Genomic DNA, 23,960 nt, shown 5'->3' with positions numbered 1-23,960 from the left:
AGAACCAACGGCTAATTCTCAAAAGTTATAAAAGTCCTCCTCGTTAAAAAAGAAGAGGTACCCAGAGGGTATCAAATAATAGTACAAACTTGGGTGGACAGCATCCTAAGCATTTGGTGATTCGGGAGGTTGGTTTCTGTGTACGTGAGCAAGAGGGGGATTTTTGTTTTGTTTTGAGTTTAATTTTTAAGGTTTGTTGGTTGAATCAACACCCTTTTTCCTGGATGGTTTTTCCATAGTCAGCCTTGCTTCACTGAGATTTTTTTCATTGAAACAAGTAATAGTTTTCCTCTTTGTTTTTTCTCTTAGACCAAGGCTGAAATTGGACTGCAGATCAAAGACCATGGCAAAAATTTCCTGACATTGGAAACTGTCTTCCCAGGCATCCATGAGCCTCCATTCCCTACTACACATTCCATATAAAGCGACTGTTTCATTTTCCACCTGGCAACGCTTAAATCGTTTTATTTTTCTTCATTAAAACCACCACGCCTCTTCATTTAACTCATGTTTTAGTATCTTGATTCGGCAGGATCATAAAAACTTGTTTTTGTTGCCGCTGCTTCTTTTTGCCGCAGGGAGAAGTAACAGAGAAACAAGTTAAAGAATATACAGTCAACCCTTCTTTAAAATATATATAACAAGATTTCTAAAGGAATGAAAAAACATCGTGCTAGTGGGAAAACACTGCAGTTAAATCTATATATTTAACTTGAAGTAACATAACTTTTGTGGATGTGTTTGCTCTTCCCTCATACCTGCTACACCCCCTGTGAGCTCTCAGGAAATATTAATTACAGATAACTGACAATTCCTTTCTTCTAATGGAAGCTGCAGAACTGATTTTCAAGTTTCCATTTTGAGCCATTGGAGCAAAACACAGCCTTCAACAAAGGTCTAACGGTACACATGATCTTCCTACAAGAAATTAGTGTGCATGTTTCTGGGTCCTCAAAAGGAAATCAAGTTTCTACACAGAATCAAAACCTAAAGCAAATAAACTAGAAAACTTTATTTTGGTCTATTTATTTTTAAGAAAAAGAATTAAGCCAGATTCTGATCAACGCTTCTATGTTCCAGATAAACTTTCCATTTTACAAGAAGTTCTGATGTGAATGCCTTTTATCGACCATCCTGTAAATGGCTTAAATAGTTAAGATCCCTTAACTAGGAGGATTTAATGGCAGTGGCGAACGCCACCAGAATGTTTTCATCTATTTCCTGCCAATTCTGATCAATCTGCTATGTTTGCTATAAACCTAACTGCTTAGTGATCAGTGAATAGCATGAACTCATTGCCACACGTAAGGAATTTATTTTGCGATGGGCATGGAAGCCTTTTAAAATTTTCTACAAACTTAAACATGTGTGTGTACACATGTATAGACAAATAAACATATATGCATACATTGTATGTAAAATATATCTACATATTATATATGAGGCAATATATAAGTGCTTTCATAATCTTTCCAAATTAAGTAAGATTTAGCTCTAGAATAGAAAGAAAACTATATAATAAATTTCAAGGATGATTTTTTGGTAGAGTTTCACAGAAGTACTTAATCATGATTTTTTAAGCAAGATTTAATGTATTGACAAGTTTTCAGAAACATACCCATTTTCTCAAGCAAGTTTCATCTTTGTTTGCTTTCTTCTTTCTAAACTGCATACCTACCTCAACTTCTCTAGGGATCGACTATGTAATGTCGGACATGCAGATTGCTTTTATGTGGACTGATCATTTCAAATGGAATTTGTTTATAATCCAAACCTTCTGGTAAGAATTTAGGTCATTCCATTTAACCTGCTCAACTGTATTTATTCAATGTGCCCAACTTATGCATTTAGTAAGTAACATGAATGGATAGCCCAGCTCACCAAGTCAGGTGGAAATAAGATGTAAGAAGGAACATCACTCCCTTGTCTGGCCATGGATGGGAATTAGGAAGAGGTTGCTCACCTGCCATCTGTGAACATTCACCATTCAGCCAGGCTTTCCCACTACCTGTTCCTCACCCCAATTCAAGAGAAAACGCCCAGCTGACAAACTGTCCTCCCCAAAATACTACGAGTAAGAACTGGGAGTATCTGCGAAGCGTTTACTACGTGCCAGGCACTGTTCTAAACACTTTACATTTTGTCTCCTTTAATCCTCGTCACAATCCTGGGAAACAGGTACCACGATTTTTCTAAGATTTAGAGATGAGGAAACAGGCACAATGATGTTAAAAGTAATTTGCTGAAGATTACACAGCTCGTTAGTGGCAAAGCCAGTTTAGAAGAACATTCCATTTGCACTCTTTAATCGCGTTAAATACGGTGTTACAGAAGGGCCCTACTGTGAACTGCATTTCGTGTAACACATGCCCAAGCTTGGGGCCAGGTGCAATCATACTGAGACAGTGTAGAATGAGAACAGTGTTAGGCCAGGAATCAGCCGACCTTGATTCCGGCATCACTACCAGCACCAGTAGAGATGCATTTATTCACTTATTCGTTGATTAAATTAGTAATTACTGAGTTCAAATTGTGTGCCAAGTGCTGTTCTGAGCACTGAACTACAAAGGATGAATAAGACAAATATGACTTCTGCCCTCAAGAAATTTACACGTACACACACACGTATTTCACTATGTATAAAAACATATCTATGTATAAAAACATATGTAACACTGACATACAACCCAGGTTCTGGTAAGTTCCAGAAGGAAGGTAAGAACGGCTGCTACGACACATCATAAGGAGGAAGACGTACATAAGAGACCTTCTGTAGAGGTGATTTTTTTCATTGAATACAACAACAATGCTGTATCGGGCACTAAAAATGTGTTGAGAGTAGATTTCATGTTAAGTGTCCTTACGACAACAGCAACAAAAACAAAAACAAACAAGCAGAAAAGAGGCACAGGGAAACTTTTAGAGGTGACGGATGTGTCTTTGATCTTGACTGTGGTGATGGTTTCACGGGTAAAAGCACCTGTCCAAGTGCATCAGGTGGTGCGTATTGAACATGGGCGGTTTTTGTGTATCACACATCTCAAAGCTGTTTTAAAATTTTTACTCAAAAGCTAAGAAAAATGGAATACAATTCTGAATGTCTGTTCAGCAATTCCATCAAAATAAAAAAGACTTCTGTGATCAGTTATTTCATAGAGTATTTTTCTAATCGTGGTTAAGCCTCAGGTTTGGGAAATTTGTCGGAGAAGCCCACCTCCACTTTGTTAGCTCCACCTCTGAAACCCCCTTCCTTGTTTAGTAAAGTGTGGCTGCTGATAACACCTCCCCCATGAGGTTGTTACAAGAATAAAGTAAAAAATGAGTGTACACAATGCACACTTACAGGCCCTAGATGACAATAAGCAAGCAATAATTATTGGTTATTTGTATTCATATCTGTAGACTCTATATTTATAAGGAAGACTGTTCTTCCCATTACATTTTAAAAAGTACGAGTCACCTTATTCACTGAGTTTCCAGCATAATTCTAAAGTGCTGTTTACCTGGGTTAGTAGATGTCCCCCTGCAGTTCATCATGCACTGTGGCAGGCAGCCCCTCACACTGGAGCACGCATCTGAATCACCTAGGAAGCTTGTTAAAGTACAAGTATTTGGGCCCTTCTCACAGATTTCAGTAATTCTGGTGTTGGGTCAAGAACATGCATTTCTGACAATTTTCCAGGTGACATTTGTGCTGCTGGTCCAGGGACCACAGCAGAACATGGTACTTCCTGTCATGCACAGTGAAGGATCTTTATGTACCATGAAATAATTGATTCTCAAAGTCAGTCCTCAAGGTAGGCACTAGTGCATCTGTTTATGAAGGGGAAGGTGAAACCCAGAGACCATAAGGTTGATCAAGGTTCCAGAGTTCTCTAGCAGCAGAGCTGGGTCTGAACCCCAGCTCACCTGTCGAGAGTCCATTATGATATATAGTGTGTATTGAACTGCATTCTAACCTGAAATTCGGTGACAAATCTAATTTGATGCCCTAGTCAGGTCTTTGTATCAGTTTTCAAATCAAAAAACAAACAAACAAACAAATAAAATCTTAAAACTCAGAAGGTTCACTGCCATGATTAGATGTGCTGCCTAAACCAAAGTTAAAATAAATACCCATAAATCACATTTTCAAACATTCACTTAATATTCAATTTTGTTTGCTCAGAGTATCAAATCTTATTTGAGTTTTGAAAAATATTTCTCCATAGAGAAGTAGATAATGAATCATTCTGAGGTTAGATGCCCTCAGATCCCATTTTTATAAAAATATAATTTTAACTGAAATGCAACCATAGCTAGAAAGATCTGATCCCATTGTAAGATGCTTGCTTGAGTTTTGATGACACCTGAGTGGAAATAAAGACATTCTGAAATATCCCTCCACATTAGTAAGATAGAACAGAATATACTTCCAACAGAATTCCTGAAATAGGCAATCTTTCATTTTCATTTTAGTAGAAACGCATTTTTCACATCTCACCTTGTTCTTCAAATACATTTAAAATGGAATGTTTTGACACTAATATTGAAAAAACAGGGAAAAGATAAGGCAAGCTCTCTTTCATGGGGTTGCAGCCCTAAAAGCGAGCCGAGCACACTGCTGGCAATTCACAACGTGAGAGCAGGCGTGCCTACGACAAGCCTGTCCCCAGAGGTGGACCCTTATTTGCACGTATCATTTACAGCCTGGCCGTGTGGGTTCAGAGGAAAATGGAACTCAGTGGGATGGCATAATTAATTGAATCAGCTCAAGTCCTTTGACGAAAAACATGCAAGTGAAAACCACCCAGGCTTTTAGAGCCCCGGGTCCTGCACTGATTCCACGTACAAGAAGGATCTTCTGACACCCCCGCGACGTCCGGCCCTACTCGAGGGAGTCGTCCCTTCAGAACTAGGGACAAACTCTGCATTGAACATCTTTGTTTTCAAATGTCCTTGTTTTTCTTAGTGTTGTCCTTGTTCCCTCACTTGCACATATTCTCCCACAAGATTAAGGATCACCCTGTTCTAAAAGCCAGAGTAGTTTCATAAAACTCACCAACTCAAAATTAAAAAAAAAACCAAAACAGTATTTTTTCTTTTGCATGAATCTATTCCAAAAATTTAATTCCTATTATAGTGAGCTAAGATAATCAATCAATCTGGGTTTTTTTTCCCCCATTATTTTGAATTGTATTTGTCCATTGCAGACTATTATTAAGCTTGAACCAAAAGTTTTGTTTTTTATCTAGTGGAAGGTATAGGGTTAGATATATGAACACTGCTTAGAGAACCAAAAAGGAGAGCCCTCTGAGTGGAAGAAGTGAAGCAAAATAAAAGGAAATATGGAGAATGTTTTAAACCTTCTCATTTTAATTTTAGGACCAATCAAGAGTCACCAAGAATGCAAAAGTGCCAGAGGGTGGTGTGAGCTTAGAAGGGACGCTGAGTTGAAGAAATAAGGACAGGATGTCAGGGGGAGCAGTGAGAGCCTTCACTGGAGCAGTGTTTCCTGAGAAAAGAATGAAGGACTTGCGAGGACACATGCAGTCAGCCCACAGCTGTGACTATAATGGAGCGACAGTAACACGTGAAGTATTATCCCAGGCTTTGGTGAATTCAAATGTAAAGACAAGCACCTACACAAACATGCAGAAATCAACAAAGAGGTGCCACTGTCATCGTATTTAAAAAGTAATCACTTATTATGTGCCAACTGCTTTGTATATAGCGGTCCAGCTACACAAGTCATCGAAAACCCCGCTCAGAGATGTAGAAACAGATTCTGAACATGCCCAAGTCACACAGCTAATGAGTAAAGGGGCTACTTCTTGCTTCCTCTCCGGAAGAAGATATCTGACAGTGGTCTTGCTAGCTGAAACTTACAGTAGTGGTAGGTAAGGGCGATGAGGGATGTAAGAGAGACCAGGGGCACGGGGGCAGCACTCATTAGGGGCTGACTACGCTGTGTGTCTTACATAAATCATCCTTCCTCTGAGAATGAGGCGGAAGGGCAGGTGAAGAATGACTCCACAAGGCAAGTGACGTCTAGGATGAATCTTAAAATGAGTACGATTGGCCTCGCTCTGGTCTGCCTTCAGCCCAAGGAAACGCAAGGAGGCACACGGAAGTGAGTAACTGGATTGGCAAGAATGGAGACTGTGGGAGCAAGTGGGAGGGGAGACGGCTGGAAAGACTGGCTGAGGAAAAGTTGAGAAGAGCTTTGCATATCTGGCTAAAGCACTGGGCTTTGTTCAGCAGGCAGAGCTGAAGATGTGGGAAAGTGCAAAGAGTTACAATTTATATTTCTTTCATACACCTCACAGACTCGGACACAGACTAGAGTCTACATTTGGCTTTCAATGAGTAATTGTCAGGTTGCATTGAGAACCATACCACTGACTCATCAATGAAGAGACATGGTAACTTTTTACTAATTGCAATCATTTATTACTATTATCTATTTATTATAATTAGTATTAATTACTATTATTTATTTAGTACCAATCTCTCAAGTGCCAGGCACTTTGATTATATTATCTGTTCTCTCCATTCCATATAACAGCCCAATGAGATTGTTACTATTGCCTACAATTTACACATGAAGAACCTGAAATTACAGTGGTTATGTGACCTCCTCAGGGCAAAAGGCTAAGAACAGCAAAGCCTTGATTTGGATGCTAGTTTCTGATTCTAATACCGATGCTCTGGCCGCTCTGCTGTACAGCTTTTCCAGGTGCACTGGTGGATTTGTGTAAATCTATTCAAAATATTTGCCTCCCCTCTGACTCCAATCCACACTTCCTCCCCAACTGTGATGTGAACAAACCACGTGCAAAATGGCATCTGAGGCTGGAAATGAAATATGGGATGGTGAACACGGTGAAGGTAATTGACCCCTTTGGGGATCAGAACCATAACTTTGTTCTCAAAATAGTGAAAACAGATGCCATGAGCCAGAACGTGGACTCAGAATGAATTGAGAGGGAAGAGGAGAGGGGTGTTAGTGCCAACAGGAGATAAGCCACCAGGAGACGCAAACCTATCACGGCAACACACAGGTGATGCTTCGGGTTTGCAAAAGAGAGTATGCACGTGTGTGACAAGTTACTCCCACAGAGGAATTGGGGGCTTGGGAATAGAAAGAGCCTGACTTAAATTTAAGAAGAAACAAAGTCGCAGAGGAAGCCCAGCAAGGCTCCCAGAGAAACTGTGGGGGGCCAGGTGCTCTAAGTTGCTGCCAAACCACACAGAGTCTAATCCGTTTGCTTAAACCCATGCACTGTCGCTTCTTCCAGAGCAGGTAGGAAGGGCGCTCTGCCAGCTACTATCAAGTGATGCTTTCAGTCCCACGGTGGACAAAAGGAGAGGTTTGGAGTAAATCATTGTCATTTTTGGAAAAGTGAGAGGATCTGAGAAAGTACTTAAAAGCATTTGGGCAAGGAGAAGAATAATCTGTTCCTTTCAACTTTTTCCTCCCCAGGATGAACAGGAGAATAAACCTGAAATAATATGTGAACAAAACTCTCTAAAAGTGGCTTAAGCAGAAAACCTTAGAAAATTGTCAAGCCTCATAACTCCAACGTTAAAAAAAAACATTAACTCTTCTTCGTTGTTTTACTAATGTGTTTTACTTAAATTGTTTAAAAAAAAAAAAAAGAAAATGAAAACAAACAAATCTTGTGAAATGTATCTCCAAAGGTGAATTATTTTGTTATTACTTTACTACTTGGAAAGACATTATTTGTTTGAAAAATACGTAGGCATAGGTACATTATTTTATTCTTTTCAAAAAGAATGTCATATAATACATTCCATTCTCAAGCAGTGGCTTTACAGCTTTTTAGAAACATTGTCAATATATAAACGTATGTTAGAGCTTGCAGAAAGATTAAAAGTCATCTAGGTCTACTTTTGCATTTTTACTGATGAAAAAACTAGCCCAGACAGATAGTGATTTACATCCTGTCATACTGGCTGTTAGTGGCAGGGAAGACGTGGGGACCCAAGCGCACTGAATCCATGTCCACAGCTTTCTCTGCTACACCATTTGCTAACAATTTTGAACTTCAGGGAAACTGTACTCATGAAAGAGTGGCCGATAAAGGGTACACCTATAAGCAACTACTTTTTGAATAAAAATGAAGAAACTGATCTCTGAATATTCATGTGACATCTAAAGAGTAAAGCAGGCTATTTGTAGGAACCACTGAGGGAAGACTGTAGAAATACTATTAGGAAACATATACTTTAAAAGATCGTTGACTTTCTAATCTTTTTGTTCCAGAAACGTCTTTTCACAACTCTACCCGTAACCCTTTAATACAATCATGTGGCTCTAAACCCACTGCTCCAATGACCTAAGAGTTTGTAGTTTCTGATTTTGAACATAAAACAAATTAATCCAGTTAAAAGTCTTCTTCAATGTTTTTAAATCCTAAAAAGTCAAAGATTGATTTTTTTCCTCTCTTTTTCCTGATGAGAGTTCAAAAAGGAAGAAATTTAAGAGAATTCAAAATTTCCTCACATAAAAATTGAATCTCCAAGTCAAAAGAAAAAGTGTTAAAAATGTTCTAACAGACTTAGCCAAAGCAATAAAGAAAACTGGGGCCTTTACTAAGTCAGACAGCCTTAAAACTTCAACCCCGAGGCCCGTCCATCTCTCTGGCCCTGCATCTGTTGTGCTCTCTCCACCCTCTGTTAGCAGGAGAAATCAACTGCGAGTGAGTTTCGCCGGCCTGGCCGAGGAGTCCCGAGTTCCACACTTAACAGTCGGTGTGGAAAACAGAAGAAAGGATGCTAGCTAGGGTCACCACCTCTGAGACACTCACCTCAGAGATTTGACAGCATCAGTCTCTTTAGCTTCCATTCCCTTCAGCCAGGAATGGGAGCAGGGTAGCAGAGGCCTCAGAAATAAAGATCTCCCATGAGAAAACAAGAAACAGAAAAAGAAAAGATCTGATCCAAACTTGATGTTTCATAACCTCTAGTCCATATTATCTCCCCTGAAAAAGGAAGTGTCTCTTTTTTTCAGAGCCTTCTGCAAAAGAAGTTACAGAAGTGTACCCATCCCCAAACCAATATCCTGAGCCACTGAGAGTCCACTGCAGTTTAAACTATCAGTTGCCTGAGATGCTTTATCAAGAGCTTTTTCCCCTAATTTCATAATTAGCCCATAGAGTGATGTGAGTGTCAGCAGCCAGAGTCCACGACCTGATGTCTGTCCCATATCGTGAGTCACTCAAAGTTCAGGTAATACAACACCTGACAAGAGGTAAACATTCTCAGAAAACATCTAAGTATAAGCCAGCCCTTCAACGTGCAAGCAGTCTGTTTGTTTTGAATTAACGAAAAACTTCCCTTGAGTCATTCCTCATAAACAGAATAGCAGACATTAAAGGAAACTATGAATAATTTGCTTTGACTTGGAAAGGACATTGAGAAAAGGCCAAAGAGATTTTTTTTTTCTTTACTTGATGTTCCAAGCTGATTTGAAACAGGCCAACTGCTTTCACGCATACATGTTAATAGAGTGGTGCTCTGCTCGCGCAAATCAGAATAATCCAACTGGTCTACTAGCCTCCTAACAGACTCACAAACTTTGGCTATCATACATATCAATCCATCATTCAAAGAATAAATCTATTCTATAGGCTCGATGACCCTCAAGCTTTTGGGTCACTATCATAAATAAACGGAAGCTTATTTCGTCCCAAGTTAACTCATTCTGTTGTTGGTTAAATCAAATCGTCAGAAAGTTCAGAAAATTCCTTCACATATGACATCAAAATATAACTCCTTCTAGTACCCACACCTTGACCCCAGGTAAACTCTCTGAAGACTGTTCTCCAAAATACATCTACACCTTTTACACAGTAGGTTTCCAAATATTGGAAGACAAGTCTCACTCTATAAAGAAATCTCTTCTCAAAAAAAAAAAAAAAGTGTCAGTTTAGACCACACTTGATGATATTATCCAGAACATTCAGTATCACATGACTCTCTCTTTGCCCAGCAACAGTCTGTAAAATGTTGCACCAAAAATGTAATGCAATTCTCTAATAGTGTGTGCTTTAGTCTTTTAATCCGTATAAAAGCATTTAAAGGAATGTCTGATACTTCATAAGCACTCAATAAATGTTTGCTTTTTATTGGTTTCACCAATTTGGAAACAGGCACTGCTTCAGGAATTGGGAATAGAGTAGTAAACAAAATAGACAAAAATCCTTGCCCTTTTGCAACGTACTCTTGTTTATTTGACTTATTGGAACATTGATTCAAATACACCCAGGATTGTTTGAAATGTAGTTTAAATATACAGGATCAAAAACCAGAAGACCAACACATAGTTGCATACTTTTCAGATAGGTAATCATTCATAAGCTTGAGATCATTTTTATTTCCTACTTCTTAGAATTGCTGAAAGATAAGTGAAGGAAAACCTCTTCTAGCTGTAAATATCTAGAATAATTTGTAAGATCCTCCACTGTCTGTCTCTGATCTTTTCTTTTTTTCCCCAGATTTAAAATCTGGCTTTCTCCTTTTGTTTCCTAATCTCTACCTAATTTTTCCAATATCCTGTTTGCTTGCACACCTACACCCTTGCTAGTCCCTGTCCTAGAATACACTCCCCCAGTTTCTCCCCTGGGACAACTCTGCATCTTTTCCAGTTCAGCTCAAAACACACATTAGCTTCAAAGCCTTTTTTGATCCATCTGCATTTCCCCACAAAGAATTTGTAGCTTCCTTCTCTGTGTCTACAATATTATATTTATACTACAATGATAACACTGGTCTTCTCAGATCATCATTATTTCTTCACTTATCTGTCTAGACTAGAAAGGATGTAAGTTTCCTAAAGGTAGAAACAATGTTTTACTCATTGCTTTCAATCTGGAGTTTGGAAAAATGATGACTCTCACCACAAATACACAATAATACTCACAAGAGGACTTAGTGAAAACATTGAATTATATATCAGTAGTATAAATATAAGATATTATTTATAATATAAAGTTTTATTATATAAACAAATAATATTTCTTGAGTCTATCATTTGATTCTACATACCCAGGAAAGTTGATTTTAAATGCACATATTTAACTGATAGCATTAATTTTGGAACCAGAATATGTATTGGTTTAAAAAAATTGAAATAGATTTTATAGAAATCATTAGCAATAGTATAACCCCAATAATTATCTTTAGTTTAAATGGTTCCAATTTAAAATATTTAATATAACCTAAAGATATACTCTTAAGTGTTTTAGTAATCTAAGGTTATACTCGGGGGAATTTTTAAAATAAATTTTAAACATAATAACAATAAAAATTTTAAAAATAATAAATAAAATAAATTCAAATATTGCTTATGTCCTATTTATGAGGTTCAAAAGAATAAATAAATATTTAAATTAACAATGATTAGAATTAAAGTAGATGGCAGAAAACATAGTATATAGATACCTATATATTTCTGATAGATTAAATTAAATATCACGCATCAGATAGAAGCATTTAAACATTTCAAATAAATTTCTATTGACAATGTTCTTTACTGCAACAAATACTCAAACTAAGCAGAAACATGATCAAAAAACTTCAAAACGCTAAGATATTTATGCATTTAGACTTTCCATTCATTGGAAAGACAACACAGAAAAAGCATAAATCATTAAAAATTCTTGACATGTAAAGATGCTCACTGAACGAACGCAGCCTAATAACCACCAAACGCTGCTGAGAGCAGTTGAGAAAGAAAAGAGGAGAAAATATTCAGGTAAATTTGATGTAGATCTTGGCCACCACTCTTACCAAATGAAATCATCATGTGTTAGCAACATGACACTGGATTTCTTTGCCCCAAAGAATCTAAAGCTAAATTCAATACCTGAGATGCCCCCAGGATCCATCAGTTACGCACACTCTGGTCCTATAATTAAATACACCTTGATCATCTGCTTTCCTTTGATAACATAGGGGACATTTCTCTGCTGATTTTCGTCTCCAGTTTGGGTTCCTTTTGTCCAGATATTACCAGAGTTTGGCTCCCCAGGCAGATCCGAACTCACACCCTTTCCCACTTACTTCCTACTTGTGAGTGGGACTCTCAAAGCCAGGTGGTGAGATTCACAATTTCTTTAGACCCTTATTCCAAAGTTCTCTCAAGGCAGACAACTAATTCTGAGTTTTCCCTCTGGAGGTGTGATACTGTGATTTATGAGAAATACATATTTGGTCTTCATCCAGATTCGGTCTTTGTCCCAATTTCTGGCACAGAGTTCATAAAACGCTAGGAATTTCCTAAGTGATGAAAGCGAGGAAGGTGTCTTTTATTATGTTAATGGAGTGACTTTGGGACCATATCCAAGGATGGGAGGCTGGTTGCCTGGAGATTACAATGTAATTACAGGGTTGGAACTTTTACTCCCACCTCCCTGACCTCAAAAGAGGGGAGAAGGGCTGGAGGTTGAATCCATCACCAGTGGCCAATGGTTTAATCGAAGCCCCTAAGTATGAATTTATACCTGGCTCTGTACTTGTGGAACTGTTTTGCTTCAAGGCCATATAACAAAAACAAAAACCCTAGGGGAGCTATTTACAAAGGCATTTTAAAAGCTGGAGAATGTGAATTTATCCAAGAAAGAAAAGAGCCTAAATGTGTTGAGAATAAAATACAAATGTTATATTTGAGCAAACAAGACAACTAGGACTTGAATTTTCCTTAATTTGATTCCTTTAGAAGCTTAAATATCATTCTAATCTAAGTTTACATCAGTGTGATGGCACAGAGTGCCCAGATATTTGGTCAACATGATTCTGGTGTGCTTGTGAGGGTGTTTCTGAATGAAATTAATATTCGAATAAGTAGACTGAGTAAAGCAGATTGCCCTCTCTGGAGTGGGTGGGCCCCATCCAATCAGTTGAAGGACTAATAGAATGAAAAGCTGGCCTTTCTGGTAAAACAAGGAAACTTCCTGACTACTTTGAGCTGGGACACTGGTCTCTTTCTTGGTCTCATGCCTCCAGCTTTCAGACTAGAACCTATACCATGCTAATTGTAGATCTTAAGACTTCTCAGCTTCCATAATCATGTAGGCCAATTTCTTATAATATATCCTTATCTATCTATCTATCTATCTATCTATCTATCTATCTATCTATCTGTCTATCTATCTATCTATGTCTCCTAATGGTTCTGTCTGGAGAACGCTGACTAATAGTAATACAATAAGTGTTACTGATCTTTATTTAAACTTTCTAGCCATTAGTTTCCTTATCTGTAAAATAAGGGGTTTTGATTAATTCAGAGCTTCTTTCAGTCATACTCTATTCTACAGTTTGATAATTCTGGAACTAGTCAAATGTTCCTTTCATCTCTGGCTTTCACTGAATGAGGACTTAGCATGCCCTGACACTGAAATGGAGGATATTCTGTGTATTTACTAATCTCCTTTCACCAGAACTGGAAGTATGATTATTCCTTATTTTTATAGGTGGGGACAGAGAGACATTCAGCAATGTGCTCAAGATCTCAAAGCTTGGAAATGGCAGAACCAGTAGAAGAACCCAGACATACTGACTTGGAAAAGTTTATTTAAACAAAATGAAACAAAATGGAAAAACAACCTGAGGAAAACATGGAAAAAGAAAAAGTAGTGAAGTTAGGAAAGAACTTTTTGATACTTAAACACAACTCTTTGGGACAACTCTAAATTTACTTTTCCTCCTGATAAACAAAAGGTTCTGGTCACTGAACACCTTTCTCAGAAGGCTTCAGTTTTCCAAAGGCGACTTCTATTTTCATGTCCTAACACGAATTCTCTGAGTTCTGACTCCCATTCTCACATGATAAAAAGAAGTTCTGCCTAATGAAAGGAAGACATTCATGTGATTTCAGGCAAATACTTTATTCTCACACCTTTCTCCTCATTGATAAAAACTGGTGTTCCTATAGATGGTCCCAACTTCATTTGGTATGTGTTCTTTTTTAAGATTTACCTACCAGATTGTTTGGTTTAGAATATTGTTAGTATTCAATATTTTTGGATTGTATTGAGAAGTGAGAAGAAAGTAAATTTGTTTGAAAATATACCTACACTCATCAATATATAACAATAGCTTTTAATAATTATTGTCTCAGGCTTGTTATAATGGCTAATGGTCACTGTGTGTCAGGCTCTGAAGGAAGTTCTTTTATTATCTCCATGTTACAGTTGGGAAAAGTGGAGCTTAGAGATGGTAAATAACAAATACAACATCATACAAAAGCTCATATTTAACTGGTCTAGAAATTACACTTAAATTTAAGGAGATAGATTTTATGTACGTCCATGAAGCAGAAAAATTACTAACTTTGTGATACTCTGATATTGTGCTTTTTTTAATTCTATAATTACTGCATGTGGAGCAAGGATCCTCTCAGAACTATTGACCTCTTTTCTGTTAAGTAAAGTATTGAGTAAATCAAATGTTTTCAGCTATTCTTCCCCTGCTTTACATACAGTGTCTTGTTATAAAGCTTTAGATGGATACAAATTTAGGTAACTAATTACAGATACCAAATCCCTGCATCTGCTAAGAGTCTGTAATATCAAAGAAGCCCAAACCTGCTTCAACACTCTCCTGTTTTCCACGATTTCTTACAAATTCTGAATAGAATCCATTATTTGATAAGCCAGGGGGAGTAGTAAGCAGCCTTTCGGATTAACTCAGAAATTCTCCCATGTGACTGTTTGCCTTTCTGTTCAGAAATCCCCTCACTCCCTGCCTCTGATTGTTAAGGGGTTTGAGTTGGAAAGGGAGGTGAAGATTAGGTACAAACCAGAAGCACGGCTAACCTTTGTATGTATCAAAGCTTCTACTTGTATATATAAATGGGATGAATTTCCCGGAAAGGCGAGGAGCGGAGGCGTTAAGTTTGCCAGGGGCACAGGAGTGTCAGGACGTTTGAGCGGCAGTTTGCTTGGCTCTGTGGGGAAGGATGAGTTTGTGCCCAAATGCCCCCACTTTGCTTCCAAGCAGGGCAGCAGCCTCACTTCAAACAAAGCGATCACAGCCACACCTGGGGTTGCCAGAGCCTTCCAGGGCAGGTTCCTGGCTGCCAGACAAAACTCTGATGGAAGGTTCATTTCATAAATGCTTCCAAGTCAAAAAGCCACTTTTACTCGGCTGGTTTCAAGCAAATTGCTGCCCAGGCTTAAATTCCTCATCGCACACTGCCATCTACTGTCTAATGCCTGGTGCTCTGAAGAAAGAAGGAAGGATTCACGACACACTTGTGCCTGGACTCTTTTCAGAGTCTGATTTGAATGATAATCAAGTCTGATTGTTTCTATGTTCGCCAACAACACTGCTTTTCACTGTGCAGAGTCATATAGAATGCACGTGGACCAAAATCGCAGTATTTGACCTCACTTGGGGGAAAAAAAGCTATAGTCCTTACTGTAAAATGATTAGAACCACGAAATAATATCCAGGGACAAGAGACCCAAAAGGTATTGACGGAGAGCCATTGCCTCATTATTTTAATTGGAGAAAAACGAAGCTGCCTGGAACTGACTGGACTTCATTAGCCTGAATGTGGCCCTCAAGGTCTAACCATAGTAGACCTTGGCAGCTAACGAGTGTCTGCAAATAAATGGCGGGGTCTGGGCCAACGTCAGAATAGCCATCCAAGTCTGAGGGTGCATCCATCCATCGCTGACTACTGACCCACTGTGGGTCTCCCCACATCCGTTTCCTTCTTTCACCCCCGGTGAGATCATTTCCCCAGGCTGGGTTCTTGCGCTTTTCGATCAGCGGGCTCAAAATCAGATGCATCATTCTTTCCTTCACAGGGGGAGTTCCCAACCGTGACTGCCACAAAAAAAAGCATTTTGCCGATACAACTATCCTATCCACTCGCCGATCATCACACACCATCTCTTAGCTGTTGTTGGTTTTTTGGTTTTTTTTTTTTTTTGGTAAGAGGTAACATCAAGTCATAGAACAAGTTCTTCTTTAGGAGGCCAATGAGTTATTCTTCTTCATGGCTTTGTCACTTAGCACAGGGATTGATGACCTTGGGTAGGACACCTGATGTTTGCAAATCTCAGCCTCAGTTTTACCATCTGGAAATGAGGATAATAATTCTTCCCCTTCCTGCACCATGGGTTGAAAGAGTATAATTTAAATAAGCTACACAAAAGTGAGCTCTCAGGAGTACTGCCGTTGTGACTTGGCTTTTCATGTGCACTTTTTCCATTTAACTCAAGTGTTACCTCCAGTTTCACCCCCAAATCTAAAGCTGTGTCTTGCATGAAGCTGGCATTTCTAAAGCACTCATGGAATGACTGATTCATGGATTCATAAGCTCTGTATTTTCTAGGAAATTCCAACTATTTTCACCGCAGCACTGTGTTCTCCAGAGAGTATTAACATTAATTTTTCAATGTTAAATAATGTCCTAGTAAATAGAAAAATCGCTCAAAGGACAAAGTAGGATGTTTTTAATTGAAAGCCTCTCCCACACTTTTAGTCTTTTAATTTTCAAAAACCATTTGAACTGCTATTAACTGTGTTTTTGAGAAGGTATACAAAAATAGAACAATACAATAAATGTATTTGCTCTGAGTTAAGAAATAGCAAGTCTTTCCTCTCTGAAAAAATCACATTTGAGTGATTGGGGAAAAGCCAGAATTTCCAGAGTGTTAAAACTGAAGATTTTCAGGCCACCCACTACAAAGCAAACGATTAAAAAAATTTTTTAAAAACAACTCAGAAATACATTTTAAAAGAACATTATATAAAGAGCAAAAATTGTGTGTGTGTGTGTGTGTGTGTGTGTGTACTGGATATTTCAGGAAGGAATCTATGTTGATGTATATAAATTCATTTATTCTCATTTTAATTATAGCTACCTATTAAGACACGATGGGTTAGTGTTACCGTAAAAAAACAAAACAAAAACAAAAAAAATCCTCACATTGACAAAGTATGGAAATCACCTTTGACGGGCTCAAACTCATGTCACTGACTTAATTACTGTCGTACCAAAAGATCCACTACTAAATTTGTTCTCAATTCCTATTGCTGTTCCTCTAAACCAGCGAATGCTGCTCCACTTACCACTAATAAGTCTGCATATGACAAAGCTTAAATAGGGTCACCTTTGAGACTTCGGTGACACAATATTTTGACATTCTATTGAGGGAGAAAGGCAGGAAGCCAAGAGGAGGTTGCAACAGGACATGAAGAATTTTTCGGGCCACAAGCTTGCCTGCCAAGAGGTCAGCTAGGGATCTCAAATCACATCAGAGGCTGTGCGACTGCCAGGCCTGCTTCTGTGCCTCAGGAACTGCAACTGAGCCAGGCCTGACCCGGGTTTGGTAGCACGGGTACTTACAGATGGAGGAGCTCGCGCTGGGTAAGACGGCGCAGGGGGCGGAGCGGGTGAGCACGGGGAGAGGAGGCATCTGGACCAGTGGTTCTCCAACGTCAGAGCGCGGGCGTCAGAACCACCAGCAGGGCTTGTAAAAGCACAGATTGCGGAACCCGACCTCTGAGGTCTCAGATTCTAGAGCGGGGCCTACTTCTCACACTTCTAACAGCTTCCCAGGTGGTGGTCTCTGGAGCAGACTTTGGGCACCACTGCCCTAGGGTAAAGCCACTTTGGAGACGTCTGCCCACAAAGGCAGGCTGGACTACGTCGCCATTGTTCTGAATGTTTCTGAAATGTCTCAGCAAAGTACTCCTTCCTTTTCCTATTTAAACTATGTATAGCGATTGGCCACTGTTGCTTATTTTGAACCATAAGCTATGCTGAAAACACCGAGAACATTCAATCTGTATAGGAGAACCAATCTGTATAGTAGAAACAAGAACTTAGGGACAGGTCTTTTTGTTTTTAATTTATCTTGGCTTCCTTCCTTACTCTACTCACTCCACTATATTTTAATGTTCTTTTACCTCTCTATCTCCCTTCCTAAGAAAAAGGATCCTGTCTTTTATTTCTAAAGCACTAGTACGCGGCCTAATCCATCAGCACAAATCAGAAGCTGAAAAAAAGGTTGTTGAAATTAATAAATGTTTCAGTTAAAGTTAAATGAATATATGAATGAATGAAGTTATCAACTGAAGTTCTATGTGTACTGGAAAAATAAACATAGATGCATCCTGGAGGAAGTTTCAAACATGTTTTGAGTACTTACTATAGGTCAGGTGCTATGCTAAGAGCTAGGGACATAGGGTGAAAAAAAAAAAATAGATGCCATTTGGATCCTCATTTAGTTTGTAGCCTCATGGAGAAGAGTCACATTAAAGACACAATTACCAGCGTCTACAATGGACTGTGAAGGAGAAAGTCACGGTGCATGGAAACACGGGTATTCTGTAGTCCTGTGGGTGGCCATGGAACGCTTCTTTGGGTTGTGAACAGTTAAGTGGAAACTACTCAGACCTAAACTGTAAGGAAGTGAACATGAAAACTTGCCTCTATATGAAGTACAAAATATGTGAATTTGTTGTATGAGTGATATCACTAGTGAATTTTGACCTTAGAGCAAGAAGATCACCTATTTTTTCCAGGTGTCGTCAGATCAGCAGATACACACTGGTCTAGAGGAACTCTGGATTTTTGTTAATCTTATCAAATTTAAAACATTGTAGAAAAAAAAAGGAACCCAAGTTATTAGTGAGTAATTAGTTGTGGGAGAGAGAAAAGGAACAACAGTAAAAGGAGTGGTAACATGTGTGCTGTAACTGGTATTTATCGCCTCAAATCATGTTAACTCACGGATTACTTCAAATGCCCTAATTATATGCTAAGGATCAGATACATCTCTTGCTAAGAGTCTTGTAGTAAAATAAAAGCATAATGAGTCTAACTCTATCATCACTTCGGCTCTTGTTAATACAACTTAAAAGTTTATTTAAAACCAAGCAAATGCCACTTTCAGGGCACATTTTTGGCAAAAAGGCCATATTAAAAATAATGTGATAATCCACCATAAAAAGTACTTGACTTATTATAAAAAGAAAATTTTACATTAATATTAGCTTATTAAAAAAATCATGTTATTCAAATAAATTTATTCCCTGGACAGCTGAATATTCCAGTTTCCAAATGAAAATAGTTGATAGTTTGCACCTGGTTAATTCAAAGTCCATTAAGGAAAAAAACAGGTATTGGAAATTTAAAAAATTATTTTTATGCTACTATTCTGCTTGTATGTCTTCTCAGAGCTTTAGCAATATTCCCATAATATATTGTGTAAAAATAAACTGAAATAATTTGACTTCTATGTAGAATTACATGAGCAGGAATTCACTTCAGGCTCCAATAATTTGAACAAGCATTCACTGAACACCTGTTTGAACAAGGCACCTGGTTACCGCTGGAGGATGGAGGTAGCATTTAAGGTGTAGGCAAAAGTATGCAAAGGCTTATAAACTTAGAAAGAGCACAAAACACTCAAGGAATTAGTATGGCCGAAAGAGAAGGTCGGTGTGGGTAGGAAGTGGTTGTTGACTGAGGGAAAGAACCAGGAAAGGGAGGGACATAAAGTCCAGATGCATGAGGTATTATAAGCCATGTATCATTGTATGTTGTCCCAAGAGCAGACTCTGAGACAAGGCCTTGAATACAGGTAGTTTATTTAAGAATTGATTTCAGGAAGCAGGAGAGAGGAAGCGATAAGGAAGGAAGAAAATCCAGGAAAAGGTCTGTTAATGAGCTGTTGTGACTATGAACATTAGGCCTCAATCTTACAGCGTACCCCTCTGAGATCCCATGTGGAGGATTTGAGAATAAGCCCACTGAGGCTGTGGAAGCCAGGATGGCCGGGGCATTTATCCACTGACGCCTTCCCCACAGTTTGGGAGTTGCTCCAGACGGGTGGCTGAGCATTGAGCAAGTCGCCACGGTGCTAGAGAGAGCCCTCACATGGAGACAAAGAGCAGTAGATCATATGCCTGATACGGGAGTCATCAGAAGTTCCCGGCTTGCCAGAATCAGATGGGTAAAAAAGATACCGGGTGGGTTGGGCATTCATATTGCTGCTACGTCATGGAACCGTTTTAATGTGAAAGGGTTTTAAGCACTGAAGGGACGTGATCAGAGCTGTGATTTGGAAGTTTATGCTGGCGGTAGTGAAGTGAGTACACTGAAGCTGAGAAAGATAGGAGACAATGACCAGTCAGCCACCCAAACAAGTGACAGTGATTCTAGAAATAAAGCAGCACTTAACCCGGGACTTATGCATCAAACCCAAGTGATGGCCAAGGGGCATCACAACACAGGCCAATGTTCAGTTCCCATAGTGGTTTGAATGGAGCGAAATGGAGAGAGAATTGACCCACTCTTGCCAAAAAAAAGTAGGGGCTTGTCAACCTGGAAAGAACACCACCCAGTTCCATGTTCACATTGCAAAAGATGATTTGGTCTCAGCAAAACAGCGTCATCTGTCACAATGCATCAATCTTAGCAATTCAAATACTATTGCTTTCCTAGATTTGCACCAACCTGATTGAGAGTTTTATGATTTTTGATTTACTATTTACAATGCTTATAACCTTATAGATGTATAAGAACTATAAGAATGAGAAGTTTGTAACTTTTTTATTTGGACAAACTTAAATATTATACTGAAACTAATTCTAAGCTAATAATAGAGATCTGCTAGAGTTTTCAAGTGATTAAGTACATTACACAAATTTGGGGAACCTCTGGGCCCCTGGTTGTCCCTTTGCACCACAGGCACATTTAGAATATGATCTGAACTTAGAGAATAATGCATTTACTAAGTTTTATATGACTGCCGTTGTTCACAGCACTCTAACAGAGAGAAACATTCCCTAACATAGCCTTATATCTCCTGCCCTCGGTATACCCCATGAAAACTCATTAAAATAATTTTCCCCTGTTTTATATATATATGTGTGTGTGTATATATATATATATATATATATATATATATATATTTACATTAAATTTAAAGTTTAACATTATTGAGATTCACCTTTACCTTCCTTTAGCAACAATTAATTAAAATGTTCACATTCAGTTGCAATAGTCAGGATTCCGACAGCAAACACCATGAGAATAGCTAGTTATTAAACTGTCAGAAAAGCAACATCACTAATATTAATGACACACCAAATACAAAATAAAATATAATAAAAAGCTCAATTAAATGTACCTTTGAGAGCTCTCTTTATGGAAAAAGGTCTTTGCAGCTTAATTTTACAGTGTGCCGAGATTAAATCATTACTGAACACAAGTTACATTGCCAAACTGGGTATGAAAAACAGGGTTCGTGACCACTCAGGAACATCTCAAGATTTAAAAAAAAAAAAAAAAATCCAACATGTATTAAATACAATAATATAGAAAATTAACAATTATTGTATCACGTCAATCATCCATTTAATCCCTGTAAGTCACGAAAAAAAAACCTTGATTCCTTCTCTCACTTTCTTGCTTTTCCACCTCTTCCTGAGCTTCTCCCTCCTTCTGACTTTGGGGACCACCACTAACCTCTGCTACGGCAGGCGCCGCCGAGACAGCTTCACCCTCACAAGAGCTGCACTTTAATACATCCGCCTGAGTCACGAAAGCATGACTCTTTCTTACATATAAAGCATCAGTAGTCACTCCATCCTCAGTGTGACTTTTGAGCACCCGGAAATTCCTCCCAGACAACTAGATAAACTAAAATAAAGACATGCCGTCCATCTGTTCGGTGAGGACGGAAATTCATTAAACAAGGAAAAACCAAGTGACTCCTAATATCCAGTCTATCCAGACCTACAGCTTCCACTGTCTAAACCCTCCTCAAAAATATCTATTTTTCTCCATTCTATTGTCCAACTGTAGACCAAATGAACTTGATTTCATGTTTGAAAAACTCCCACCACACATCAGCTGGCCTTCCTGTGACCATTCTCACCCATCCGCTCCCCTCTTGCCATCACTCTGCACAACACAGCCAGCATGAGATGTTAAAACCCAGTTTTGACCATGTAACTCCACAGCTTAAAGGTCTTTAGCGGTTTCCCATTCACCTGAGAATAAGGACCAAACATTTTTACATGGCCTACAAGACTGCAGGACCTCCTGACCGCGGGGCGAGCTTCTCAGGAATCATGCTCCCTCCCGCCTTCAGTTCTCCTGCCTCTGTATCTGATTTTCCATTTCTCAAATCCTACCCCTGGATGCGGCTTCCTACCCCTGGGGCTTCGCACTATTTCTTCAGTCCAGTGTGCTCTTTCCCCTCCTCTCTACTTAGTTATCTCCTACTCATCTTCCACATTTTAATTCGAAATCGGTTTTGGCACATCTCGAGTAGTACCAAGCAAATAGAACACACGCAGTAAATATGTACTGAATGGCTGACTATACTAAACCACCACCAACAGAAGAGAAAAATGTAAGAGAAGGGGAATTTACTTTTACCAACAGTCAGAGATGTTTCATGAGAGAAGATTTAGGAAGAGAAAGGTGTCAGGAGAGAGCTAGATGGCGGTGAGGTACAAGGAGGAGACTGAAGACCTGTAAACCAAGGGCATGACAGCTGCAAAGCAAGCGTAGCTGGACACGTGGTTTTACCGCAATAAAACTGCAGGATTTATAATTAGGTGTCGATGTACTACCAAGACAAAGGAACTCACAGAGAAAAGCCCTTCCCGGCTTTACATCATGTCAGCATAGGTGGACTGGCTGTGAATATGGTTTGTCTGTTGACTGACTCCAGGCTCCTCTGCCTATTGGACCCAGAGCCACCACTGGCCAGAAGTGGGGCACCTGGACAGTGATTTAACATAGCATGCCTTGAAGCTCGGCATCCCTCTGGCATGCCCAAGCCCGTCTCCTACCGCCACCACTACACTCCTAAACCTCTTAGTAAAGGGAATAGCCTGGCTGCCCATTAGGGGCTGTTTATGAAGCTGGAATTCTAGAAGGATCATCTTCAAAACTGCTATGCCTTCATGAAAAAAAAAAAAAAAAGAAGAAGCAAGGATATACTTACACAACAATACTCCTGTCTTTTTTTTCCAGTTGAAATATTAAACTTTAGAAATTATCAAGCGAAACAGTCTTACTTTATGAATAAGAAAACTGAGGTTCAGAGAGCTGGCTTGTTCCCACACACACCTAGAAAACCGAGCACCTCAGATCCCCAAACTATTTGGTCCAATGCTCCTTCTGTGAAGACAGAACGTCACCTAGCTTGCTTTCCTGCAGCCCATTAATGTTTAAAGATTTAACCATTTCTACTCAAAAATTGCATACCTATGTGCAGCTTTTTTTTTTACAGTACAACCTCATTTTTATCCAGCCTACTTCAATACATTGTCTTTTAAATTCTTTTTGTTTCCTTTTTTTAAAATTATGATTTTGCTTTGCCACATGTTTCTGCAATCAAGGTACGTTTTCTGTTTTATCTCATGCACGCAAGGCATCCTTAGCTGAGATGCAGTCTCTCGGTTTTGCAATTTAGTGTGAACACTTTCGTCTTTAATAAATAAATATAATAGAAGTGAACTGGCTAAAATAATACTTGACTATTTTCCTATCTGTTGGTCTAAATGTGACAAGAAGATATTATATGATTGGTACTCACTCTCAAGTAGGGTAGATGAAAAGTTCAATAAAACAGTAATAAATTTATACCCTCTAAATGCTGTATGATAGCTTCCGCTTCATGTAATACCTTTACATAGTTCGCATTCAATTCACATTTTGGAATCAATTAATAAAAAGAATAATGTTCATTGAGTTTTATTGTGTTCCAGGTTCTTTTCTAAATATCTCACATGCAGATACCTCATTCAAGTCACAAAAAGACTGTGTGAGAGAATACTTAGGAACACGTTTCACAAGTGAGGAAACCACAGCACAGAGAGGTTAAGACACCTGCCCCAAATCATACCGACGCAGCTAGGACTTGAGCCCAGGTAGCTTCTTCACTCCAAGGCCTGCATTCTTAGCCACTACG

Source organism: Camelus ferus, chromosome 20 (genome assembly GCF_009834535.1).
Source record: "Camelus ferus isolate YT-003-E chromosome 20, BCGSAC_Cfer_1.0, whole genome shotgun sequence".
NCBI classification, from domain to species: Eukaryota; Metazoa; Chordata; class Mammalia; order Artiodactyla; family Camelidae; genus Camelus; species Camelus ferus.
Note: the sequence above shows the minus strand (reverse complement) of the source record.